Source organism: Notechis scutatus, chromosome 5 (assembly GCF_049901735.1).
Source record: "Notechis scutatus isolate UNSWTSFEM ecotype Mainland chromosome 5, rNotScu1.2, whole genome shotgun sequence".
Taxonomy (NCBI): domain Eukaryota; kingdom Metazoa; phylum Chordata; class Lepidosauria; order Squamata; family Elapidae; genus Notechis; species Notechis scutatus.
In genome coordinates, this window is record NC_142013.1 from 24,218,554 (window position 1) to 24,231,697 (window position 13,144).

The 13,144-nt window shown below is 37.0% G+C and overlaps 1 long non-coding RNA gene across 1 annotated transcript; it reads left to right on the forward strand.

The window, feature by feature from the left end:
• The first annotated feature begins 8,260 nt into the window (after positions 1-8,260).
• On the forward strand, positions 8,261-12,203 carry LOC148130409 (uncharacterized). Its single transcript, XR_015749767.1, has 3 exons — positions 8,261-8,465; positions 11,647-11,728; positions 12,064-12,203. It is a non-coding gene; the product is annotated as an uncharacterized LOC148130409 (long non-coding RNA).
• The last annotated feature ends 941 nt before the right edge of the window (positions 12,204-13,144 follow it).

Consider the following 13,144-nt stretch of genomic DNA (forward strand, 5'->3'; position numbering starts at 1 on the left):
TGTTATTGTTAGATTATTTTTAAAAAACCTTAACATACAATATATATGAAGAAAAGAAAAACATACTCTGTTTTACAGTGTAAAATTGGATGAAAGCATTGCTCTAAACATTGGACAGCTCCTCTTGATAGATATCGAACACTGTCAGTTCTGTATAATGCCAGGTCTTGGGGTAACAGCCTACAGGCATACATTTATGCTTTCTTTTAAACTATGAATGCTTACTTTTACTTGACAGTGATGGGAGATGTTACTGGAATACTTCACTTCTTCTAAGCAGCACTAAAGGAAAGAGCACCAGCCAAAAAGAGTTACCATGACACTATAAAACCAGGAAAATACTTCTGGCAAATAATAATGAGATCATCTTTCTAGAGGAAGAAAGAGAGGAAGATAATGTACTGGGCATTGCATATGCTGGCAAAACCCAAAGGTTCTGGGTCGTGGGAGAGAAAGAGAGAGAGAAAGCGGCGCACATACACAAACAGACATATTCCACCTACAGAGATAAAATGATTCCTAATAATTCTCTTAAAAATATAACGTTCTGAAGACCAGAGTAAACTAAGCTTCTTCTAAACCATAATAAGAATAGGCATTCCTCAATATAAAGTTTCACTTTTTCAGGGCATTTAGGTGTATGCTTTTCCAACCTCATTTCCAGTTCTCACTTTTCAGAATTTCATAAACCATGTCAGAGATGTCTAATAAGAACTCAATCCTATTCACATCAGCAGAAGTAATTTTCTGTATGCCTCGCAAAATGAAAACTCAGCAAATGCAGCTCAAAGGGAAGTTGATTTTTAAAAAATAAAAGGAGTACATTGAGACACTAGCCTTTATCTTCTGAAAAGCAATTCCAGTGAGTCAGTTGGTATAATGGAGAGACTGTGTGTGACCAGATAAGCACAGAAATATTTGTACAAAATGCTAAACTTGATAATTATTAAGTTTGAGTAGATATTTTATTGCTTAATAATTTGGGCAGTGGTTCCATGTCTCAAAAAGTTGTTAATCCATTTACCAGACTAAGCATGTTGTATGAATTCAATAGATATATCTATGCAGAGTTTTGTCTGTATATGAGAGATAAAGTGCAGGGATATAATCCTGTTTGGGAATCTGCTGATGGGCTTTTGGTAGGGGAAAGCAAAATCCGCCTTTTATTCAGTGTGTTTGTAAACATTTTAATTATAGTTTATCATGATTTTCTCTCTTCTCCTTTGCTTTTGTCCTTGAAATATATTGAATTAGGTTCTTCTCTACAAACCAAACCAGATGAGGTATGACTACAGTTTTTGAAACTTCTCAACCAACACCATCATTAGGAATTCTGAAAGTTGGAAGTTCAACATATCTGGAAAAAGGATAAATTAAAAATTATTAATCCTTTTATGATTAATGATGTTAAGAAATTAATAATTATTATATACCTTAGTGCTATCATTTAAATAATAATTTGTTCAGAACTACTTAGCCTGTTTTCTTTAAATTATATTCTATTATAATCCTGTTATAAAAAATAGTAGAAAATGAATTCAAACCAAGGAGATCCATACAAATAATGAAAAGATATCTAGTAATGAATAGAAGAGAAAGGCTAGTTATCTTCTGTTCATAATATTATATCTTTGAAAATATTTCAGTGAAATATCCAGTCTAAAATATTGCTTTTAAAATATTCATTCATGGCTCAGGTTCTGTTAAATACAGTATATATTTCAAGAGAATACAAATACATCTTCTTCTGTTTGCTCAAAAAAAAGCTGCCAAACACACATCATCAGTCTGGAACCCACATTACATATCTGATATTAGCACAATTGAGAAAGTCCAGAAATATTTCACAAGAAGAGTTCTCCACTCCTCTACTCGTGTAGAATACCTTATGCCATCAGACTTGAAATTCTAGAACTAGAAAATCTTGAATTACGCCGTCTTCGGTCTGATTTAAGCATGGTATATAAAATCATACATTGCAATGTCCTACCTGTCAATGAATACTTCAGCTTCAACCATAACAACACAAGAGCACACAATAGATACAAACTCAAAGTTAACCGCACCAAACTTGATTGCAGGAAATACGACTTCAGCAATAGAGTGGTCAATGTCTGGAATACTCTACCCGACTCTGTAGTTTCTTCCCAAACCCCAAAAACTTTAACCTTAGACTGTCTACTATTGACCTCACCCCTTTCCTAAGAGGTCTGTAAGGGCGTGCATAAGCGCACCAACGTGCCTACTGTCCCTGTCCTATTGTTTCTTATTCTTCTTTTATTTTTCTTATATGTACCCATTTCATGTATTCACAACTATGTATACACTTATACTTATTATCTTGTAAACAATTGGCAAATCAAATAAATAAATAAATAAATAAATAAAAACATTTGTGCACAGAGTAGTAGCAGCAGGAGCTACTGAAAGCTTCAATGTATTTTTTTCTGAAGTGCAGATGTTGAGTCTGTCTAATTTTGCTTGCAGAGTGGCTTACAATTATCTTCTGAATTTACATGTCTGTGCATGTCTGCTTGGGTATATGGCTTAAAAGATGGACATTGATTAACCAAATCCTTAGCCTTCTTTCTAAAGCCATCTCAGTTCTAACTGCTGTCAAAGGCAAATAATTTCTTCCTGGGAAGCCTCAGCATGATGCGGAAGAAAGAGAGAATGAGGGAGAGGGAGAGAGAGAGAGAGAGAGAGAGCAATGACAGTCAGAAAAGGAGGAAAAGAGCATGATCCCACATACTATTAGTCAGGAATGCCTGGATTTATGGGCAAAAAGATAAAGGAGAACTACACCACCGATGGCAATGAAGGACGGGGCAAAGGTCTTTCATTGGTTCTCGGAATGGATAAGAAGGCAGTAGGAAGATTTAAGGATGATTATCACATGATCAGAGCCATTGAAAACATTAATGATTTTTGCAGCAGAATACTATATAAAGAGACCATAGGGAAATAACTAAAAGCAAAAAAAAAAGGACAATAATCTATTTGGGAAATGAATGGAGTGGGTCATCATGTTTGTTCAGGAGATAGAGATTAAGAATAATAATTTTACTATGATGGAAGGAAATTTACTTGATGGCAGAATGTGGGACCAAAGGGTAGAGCAAGAAGTCAAAGAGAACTACATTTTAATTTTGCAGGATTATACGCTAAACCAATGTCAATGCATATCCACTCTTCCATCCCCAAATCAAAGTCTCTTTTGGGTTTTTTTTCAAGTAACATTATTGTTGTTTTTATCTTATTCCAAGTGACAAAGAAACCAAATCCATTTTTTCTTCTGAAGGTGTCTATTTGCTTTTTAATTTCCATTTGTTATTTATGGCCACTTTTCTCTAGCTCTCATGTTTTATACTCTTCTTTGGAACTTGCTAAGCATGGAGAGGTGGTACATTGAATGAAACATTGATCCTTGAGTCATGTAGTAGCTGCTTCTATTGTGCTGTGACTAACAGACAAAGAATGGAATGATGGGAAAACAATGGAGGAACTGAAGGATAAGAAATGTTGTTTGTGAAGGTTCAGTAAGCAAGAGATCACAGAGGATTTAATAGGAGAGCTCATGTCAAAACTTCTGACTCTACCATAGCAGATAATTCTGTTCTGTTACAACATATAAAGAAATGAGTTTTGGTGAAGGAGTATTTCTCTTCAATAATGGCTCCTTTGATATTCACAAGAACATTGCAAAAATGCAGAACATTTGTCTATTATACCTGCTGTGATGCAAGCTGGTCTGTGTGCTGTTGGAGCTAAATCCAACAATACAAGCCAAAAAGTCATAAATCACAAGGTGGTTTTTGCAGACTGACTCTTAAGAACGCAGTATTTTTAGTTTAAGGGAATAATTGACATTTTTCAAAATAAAACTTTATTCAATTTAGAACAATATGTCTATAAATATTTAAAGAGCAAGGGCTCATTGGTAACAAATATGGTTTCCGTAAATTCCACAGAATGTTAAGAGTGCTGTGTGAAGAATGCCAAATGGAATGTAATATTTTTTAGAATATGGAAATGATTCACGGCCATTGTCAATATGGCAGAAGAAATGTGAGCTAAATTTAAACTAAATGCTTGGGGAAGGGCCAAGATGGTGACAAACTAGTTGCAGTATTAAAATGGGCCTTTTCTAACTTGGGTAAATTTCCCAAGCAGAAATCACACAAATTTTGTTTAACATTTGTTTAGTAGTAAGCAAAAGCTGGAAAATAAATAGAAAAACTGAAACCACCCTTTAGCTATGCTGGAGAAATAGGTAAGACATGACTGTTTCTTCTCCATTATGAATCACAAGGAATCAGTACATTAAATTAATCTCTAATAGAAACACTTTTGTGGCACTAGGCATGGAGAACTGAGCTACATACATGATTTTTTTCTGTCTTGGAGAAACCTGAACCTGGAGCAAAGTGACAGGAGACCCAAAAGAGCCGGATAGAGTTTCTTACCATTTCTGTAAATCTCTATCAAAATATCCGGCCAATATTCTTTCTAAACACAGAAACCATTATGCATGTCACAGAATGTTTCAGCATTATATTAGCAAAAGTAGATAAGCCCTGGAATGCCTTTGATTTGTCGCATGAGGCAATTGAAAAGAGATAAATCAACTAGACCCCATAAAACAGCTCCTGAAGTTGTCTAGGCAGCTTGTAGATATAGCCTCTGCCAAAACGTCATATGTGTGTATACTTCAAATTACTCAGGCAATACCACGAATTGCAATGAACCAAAACAATGCAGAGATGAACATTTGGCAACTCAATATAAACTCTCTTGAGTTTACTTTTAAACAACCACCCCAGATTTACAAGCCTGGATTCAGTCCAGTGCCTGCCCAGTCACCAGTGACAAGAGAATTCTGCACACTATTAATAATTCTACCTTTCCATTTAAGCTCATTTGGATTCGGGGAGAGAGGAGAAGAATCTTCTTCACAACTACAAGAATAAAGATTGCACAATACAGCTTTTATTATCAGGGAAATTGGAGTAAAACGGTACCTTCTCTAAACAATCTTACAGGTAACACTGCCAAAATAACATGCAATCGCCAAATTTCAGAAATCTCAGGAGACTTAAGTTTTTCTGGCTAGGAAACAGTGAGTATTGTAAACCAGTTCTTTCAACTAAATGCAAAAAGTAATTCAGTTTTCACATTTTACACAGATTCATTGTTGATCTATTGCATAATAAATAAAATAATAATGGATAAGCATACAAAGGAAGGAAACATAATTCTTTACTAGACTATTTCCTTGTTATATGTGATATACTTAATTATGCAAAAAGTTGCCTGTGCACGCTAGCACAATCTTGGGTTGAGCACATCACCACATTCCGAAAATCTCTAATGAGCAAGTACATGGCATTCTTCAATATTGCATAATGTTCTGGAAAGAAAGTCCCAGAAATCAATATTCTTAACAGCCTGTGTTTGTTTTTACCTTTTAACTCATCCTTGAGTGTTCCTCTGCCTTAATTAAATGGTATTTTTAAACACAGATTTATATTTGCTGTATTGTGCAAAGCCTATGTAATGTTCTCGCTTTTCCCTTCTTGCTGAACAGTGTTTTACTATAGGTCCAGTGGCATTAATAATTCTTATGCAGAACACTAGGCTACTAACCATTCCCTATAAACCCTCAAAAGAATGCTACCATCTGATCATCACGGGTTATTAGCTCCATTTAATACATATAAAGGTCTACTAGGAAAGCTGCAGAAATCCTGCCAGATGTAGCACCAGCCTTGTCCTGATACCCTAGGTTTTTTTAATATTTGGTGTATCATGTGGCAGACAAATTCAAAATAGGCATTATTCCTCCATCTGTAGTTTTAAGATGAACATCTTATTCTTCAACTTAAGACTCTTTCAGGTTGCCTTCATTTCCATTTTTTTAATTAAGTAATACAGGCTGGACAATGTGTGTTTGAATTCATATACTTAGCCTGAAACCCTCTAGTTTTACCAAGTCATTCCTCTTCCACATCTGTTCTAATACTATGTTTACAATAATATTACACGTATTAAAGGCAAGACAATTCTTCTCTGGGTTCTATAATCTTAATATCATCAGAGGCTGACAAGCACTCAATTATTTAACAGTATTTATCACCTTATAATGTACTAATATTTCTAAATTTAAATTTCTTTGTGTTAAGAAATGAAGGAGTGAAATTCTGTCCAACCTGTGACATGACATTGACATATCTGTTATTGTTTTTATCATTTTTTGTGGTTGTTAAAAAAACGTTGTATAAACACCCTTTCTTTCAATTTGAGTAGCAATGTATTTTTTCCCCTGATGTTCTTGTTATAAATGTCTTGGATTTGTTACAGCTGTCTCGAATTGCATCTTATATTGCATGTTGTATTTTCAACAAGATAAAAGAAGGCATGCAGAACATATATGCCAAGATTTTGCCTCCTTTTACCAGCAAGCCAAAAAGGGTTTTGTATTGCCCCTAGGTAACAAAGATATGTGTTGGGAGGGGGAGGGGGAACGTGCACAAACTTTCTCTCCAAGGACAACACAGAGTTGGTGCATACATGTTGTCTCTTTATATGCTTCTGGGGATTTCTGCCTTTCTCATGTTGCATCTATATCTGTATATATGCATACCTGGAAAGCATAGAGCAGAACACATACAATATATAGTGCTGTGGGTCATGTGACCCGGAGAAAGACTGGGGAAGAGAGAGGGAGAAGGTGGAGGGAGAGGGAAGGAGGGGGGATTAGCAGACCATCAGTATTGCAAGCTGCTGTTAAATTCCTTTTCCAGGATGTAATGGCAAATTTGGAGATTTTCTACTCAGCTTCTGGCCTGGCCATTTTTTTAGTCCTGATCTATCTTTTCTTGGTTTCTTTCCACACACCAAACTTGGTCCTGTTCTGTTCAGTTTTTAGAGTGGTACAGGTTGAAGGACGCAGGCAAATCTTGAGTCCTTTTACATGATTTATTTCCATCGTTCTGTTGGGCTGGAAAAAATGAAAATGCCCAAATAGGAACATGTGGTTGGTAAATGCACACTGACAGCTTAGTTTCAAGTGGGAAAACACAAGCACAGCTGAAGGAGCACACTTCCCTATTTGCCACTTCCTCCAGGTTGTTAGGCAACCATCCAACTGACTGTTATAGGCCATTAAGTAGATGCAACATGAGCTTTTTTTGGTGGGTAGTAAAGTTCCTCCCTGCAGGAAGTTCTGTCCTTTGTAGCTTTGTGGCATCCTCTATTCTGTATTCTTTGAAATCTATAGAACTTTATAGCCTGACTGAGCTCATGTAGCACTGAGGGCAAACAGAGCAAAAAGAAATTGGAAATAAACAAAATACAGTGTATTTCAGGAACAACAGTGCTGGTCATACTGCCAACTCTTACATTCTTCTTTATATTCAGAACGAAAAGGAAGGTATTTTTATGCCTTCTCCTGAGACTTTTGTCCTTGACTCGTAGACTTTCTTTTGTGCTAGCAAGAATAAAGAGGTTAAAGTTTAAAGATTCAGGAATCCCAACGTAATCATTTGAAAATCAACCACAGAATAATCTATGGTGGCATTTTAAAATCCGAATTATCTAACCTCAAATTCATGAAGTAGGATAGCCAACTTCAGAAGTGCCCGATGTTTCATTGGACCTGTTTAATTTGGGCAGATTAATTTACCCTCTTCACGAGATTGCTGGAATTATGGGATTTGGTGTAAGGGATTAGAATGCTACACGAGCAGTTCAAAGACAGAGTGAAATAAAAATATAAGAAGTGGTCCTCTTCTCTAACCCCACCTACTCTCCCCCTGGGCATCGTCGAATCGCATTTTCGCCTCCAAGCCGGTCGTGGGAAGCGCGGTTGCTGTTTGTATTCCGACACAGGTCGCCACGTGCAGCGATGGCGCAAGTGCAATAAACCGCGTTCTCTAAGAGGAACGGCACGGCCTCCTTTGTTCTTACGTTTCAACTTTAAAGCGGGCGGGCAGGAGCGCGAAGTGGAAGACAAAAGGGGAAGAGCAAAGGGGGGCGCGCGCGTGCGGACGGACGCGACCCTAAGCCGGGGTTATCTCGGGCCGAGCAAAGACGCGCCACTTTCCCCGTTTCCCGCGCCCGCCCGCCCACCCGCCTTCCCGCGCCCTCGTTACGAAAGGGGCAGAAGGACCCAGGTGAGAGGAGGGAGCCGGTGCCCGGCTCTATCTTATGATGGGCGGATCCAGTCCACGCGACGTCAAGAGGGTGGGGAGCGGGCGCCACTTGACAGGAGGGAGGGAGGGAAGGAAGACGAGCCGGCTGTTGCCTCCTCCTCCTCCTCCTCTATCTCCATCCCCACCGCCGTCAACAGCTCCGGCAGCCACGGGGTGAGGGTGAGTGGAGGGAAGCGGCCGGGCAAGGATTCACCGGCTGTGGGCGGCGTCCACGCGACGAAACTCCACTCGAGCGCGCGGCTTTTTCCAAGGGTGAGGGGACGATGGGGGGGTGGGGGGTGGGTGGGAGGTGGAGCCGCGCCTAGGAAGCGGGGACCGAGGTGGTGGTGGTGGTGGTGGGGAGGCTGTCGGCGGTCCTCCGCTTCTCCCTTCCTCCGCTCGCAGGCGGGCCTCCTTGGGAGCTCTTTGGGGGAAAAGTTCCCCGACGTCCACCCAGAATGGGGCAGGGGAGCCCGTAGGCATCAAGCAGGTGCCCTCCGTTTTCCTTTTTCCCTCCGCTCCCGCGTGGAGTTTAAAAGGCGCCGCTCTCCTCTTGGACTTGGCTTTTCAGTAGCACCACCTGTCGTGCCCTCTTCCGTGATAAGCCTGCGCCTCTTCTCTGGTCCCAACTCTTCGTTGAATGACTTGCCCCACGTGTCGCCCATGTCTCCTGCTTTCCCTTTTTGCCTTTGCTTTTTCTGCCCCATCTGGGATACCCGGAATTACAAAAGCCCGTTTCTCATTCTTCCGTAAGGGGTGCTTCTTTCCTTTCCTTTTTATTTATTCTTAATTTGGGGGGGGAGAGGGGGGTTGCTTTGAAAATCGCTATTTACTTATAGCATTTCCGTCAAGGTGGTTTGTTTGTTATTTAAGGGAGGACCGATTGGATGTTTGTGGGGGACCAGTGCTGCCCTCTCTTGGTTTGAAGCAAAGCCTGAGAAAAGACTGCCATATGTGTGCCAGTTAACTTATTTTGGGACATACTTTATACTTAAGTGCCTTTATAAATAGTTTAATCTATATTTAAATAGTGAGAAGGAAGTGACTTCACCAGCCATTTCTAATAATATTTTAATGCATTTTCCTAAATAGGGTCATCTTAAACTGTTCTGTCTAGACTGGAACGGTCTGATTTTGGTCATATTTGGAAGCAAGTGATGCTGAATGTTGCAAAGTATTTATAGACAGTATAAAAATAAATGCATATAAAGTGTAAAGTTGATATCAGTTAGGTCTGGGTCTGCATTTGTTAATTGTTCCAAATTATTGTGTTGGTTGGCTTTTAAAAAGTATTAGTTTTATAATATTGCAGATTTTGGCAAAGTTGGCATCTATAGTGCTGTAGCCCTATGTTTCAATTAATTTTTTACTCAGCAACTCAATGTTAGCTATTAAGATGATCAAAAGAGTAATTGATTACACTTAACATCAATAGTTCTTCCTACCAGTTCATTAATGAGTAATGTTATTCTTTGATTCCATTAAAAGCAATAAGTAGGTGCACAAAAGTACATTTAAAGATTGTAGTAGCTTTCACTTGTTTAATAACATTTATTATTGTGTGTAAAACATCAAATGCATTTTATTGTACATCCTTTTATATAATTAGACTAAATTGTATTTATATATATCCACTTCAGAACAAATATCTTTGTCATAAGCAATATTTCATCAGTACTTTATGTAATTGTGTTGAAGAATTACAATTCTTCTTTTGAATTTGCTGAGTTTTTGCATATCTTTCCCACTGAATGTTTTCAAAATTTCATATGTGATGTAGTATACATAAAAGAAGCCAGAAGGAACAAATAACATCAATGTTCATACATGTTTCTTTTACCTCATAAACAAAACCATCTAGCGGATTTACCAGTGTGAAGTAATTCCCCCAGTTCAGTTTAATTAATAAGGTAAATAGGACCAGATGTAGTGGTATATGGTGTGGAATGACTTTGAGCGACCCGGGAGAAGAACTGCAACCAATAGACCAGTCAGATAAGAGGTAAGTTAGTATGCAGCAGGAATGTGGGCATGGCAAATATTTCAGAAGAACTCCTAGTTTCTTGGGCTGAATATATGACAGGGGAGAAATGTAGAGATCAGACTTGCAAGATTCTGTTAAGGTAACCTTACAATAAAGCAGAATTAGTTCATCTGGAAGTGCTTTCTGTCAGGACTATCTCACAGAGCTGACATATTGGGTGTATCCTGCCCTATACAAATGACATGAATGTTGGTTCCTCTCCACACAATAATGTTATTACCAGATTGTAGAGCCAACTCATGTCTCACTTAAAAGGAACTTCCAAAGATTCTGTAGAAAAGTAATTGATTCATATTCGATTCAATTCTAAATTTAGATTATTAAACTATTTATAAAATTACGGGTCTCTACCACTTGATTTTATCTTAAAATGAGGAAGATTTATAACAATAATGAATCTTCTGAAAGTGGCTACTTTGTCAGTCACTTCAAGAGTACCACATAACATTGTCAGCATAAACATAACCTAAAGTCATAGAAACCTTTTGCCTTGTCTAAAGACAGCATCAGAAAAACACTGGGTAAAAATGGGATTCTTAGGATAGTAGCAATGCAAAAGCCATGACTCACTAAGAACAATGGTTTTGTCTCAAAGTTGGTCAGGATGATTCTCCATATTTCTGGAAAAATGTTCTGTAAATACATGAGCCAAAAGTGAATCTTTTCCGGCTTTACTGATATTATTTTGTATTATTTACTAATATTGTTTTGTATTAGTTACTCTGTTCCACAAAAACAACATCACACTATTAAACATGAAAATAAGGGTGCCTTAATTTCTTTTGTTGCTATGGCACCTGGATAATATGACCCCATTGGCTATAAAGTGAAGCCCAAGTAGGTCACACAGCCATGACCCCAAAGATAACAACAAGAAACTGATAACAATAATTTGGAATGGTCAACTCAAGGTCTAGAATGAAATTCCAAAGAAAGATTATAGCAAGATCTAAAATGAATGGTTTTTTAAAAAAATCTGAAAAAGTGTCAGATGTTACAATTAAAGCAGTTTGTCAGGGAGGAATGGACCATAATTCTTATTCAGCTAGGTTGGCAATTGATTGCCAAATACCATTGGTTATAGTTATTGCAGCTAAAAATTGTAGAACCTGCTACCAAATCCAGGAGAGTGATTTGTTTTTTCATATTGGCACATGGCATTTGGGTGATGAAACTAATGAAATAAGCACAAAACTTTGATGTTATTAATGCACTTATTCTCCTTTATATATCAGAAAGATTCACACAAAAATCTAATGTTCAGTGGGAAAGATATGCAAAAATTTAGAAAATCATCAAGATGGAGGGTACCTTTAAAAAAGTATATTTAGTTCTTTTTCAATTTAACTTTTGTTTTTGTTAAGCCATAGAAAATAATTGTTTAGCAAAATTATATTTCTTTTTTTGCAGATAAATATGGGTACTTAAGAAGACTGTAAAATAATATTTTAACACAAAGAATAAGGCAGGTGTTTTTGATTCCAGCTACACTGTAAGTATAATTGGATTATCACTATGTATTGTATTAACTTTATTTAAGATACTTGAAATTATCAATTTAAGGGAGCATATATTTAACAGATGAAAAATATCACCATTAGTGCCTTGAGCATTTCATTTGCAGCATATGACGATTCAGGACTGTGACAACTTTGTAGTTCTGTTGGATAGGAAAGAGCCAATATAAGAGAGCTGAAAAAACTTTGGGTAATAATTAGAATTTGTGTATCAGTTTCAGCGTGCTTATGTCATCTTCTGAGTAATCACAACATTCGAACGCATGTATTTCAACAAAGTAATTTATATTTATTTGCTCTTATTTTGCAGATAGAATAGATAAAATAGCTTGTTTACGGTTACTGAGTAATATGGTGCAAATGTGAACTTTGATAAATACCTGTATTACACTGTAGCCAGAAATCAACAATTATCTCAATCAGCTGCATTTCTCCTTGATATTTAATCTTTAACACATGCTCCTGGAATTGAGGAGAGGATTATACAAATGAAAATGAAAAAGGAAGTACCACATTTAAAGCTAAATAGTAAAAGATTATTATGGTCTTATGCTATTGGAAGATGCAAATAGAACAAGATTTATAAATTAATCTGATGATAATCTATTCTTGTATGTTTTATTTGAGAATTTTAAATTCTACTTCTAATGACAATGCATCATACTGAAACAATGACAATTCTGCATAGCATTACTGACTGCTTTCTTTTATGGATTGTCACAGTTATTACGTTAATCAGGCATGGTCATAACTCTGAATGCTTGTATATATATCAGTTGTACTAATGGCATCTTGTAATGTTTTTATTAAATAATTAATGGATGAAATGTCTAATCCAAGAATGACATCATTTTTTATTGCATACAATTTGAAAGCCTTGGATGATATCCAAAATGATATCCTTTTGCAGATAGAATGATACTTTATCTAGTGAAGGCTTTTATCAGAAGAAAAGAGAGCTTTAAATCCCGGGGTGCCTTGAAATTTGCTCCAGAAGGTTAGGATCTTCTTTGAATTATGGCAAAGAATGAACTGAAGGAGGACAAGTTGGAAAGGGAATTGCCAAAAATTACTTGCATCCAAATTGATAGAAGTTTCACTAAATCAAATATCTTTCTCTTGACTTCTTAAGTTTCAACCTCTTTGCAGCCTGGAAAATTCTGGGAATTTAAGACCACAGCTCGGAAAGCTGCTAAGGTTAAGAAAAAATGACTATAATATAGATAATAATAACAAGTTCTATATAAATGCTACTGGTAACAACAATGTGTTGTAGAGATCATTGTTTTTATTTTCAGATTCATTTGAGGCAAAAATAACATGTCTGGTTAATGGACAGAAACTGATGAAAACTTTGATTTTTTTTCTTTCTTTTAAAGTGGTGCATACAG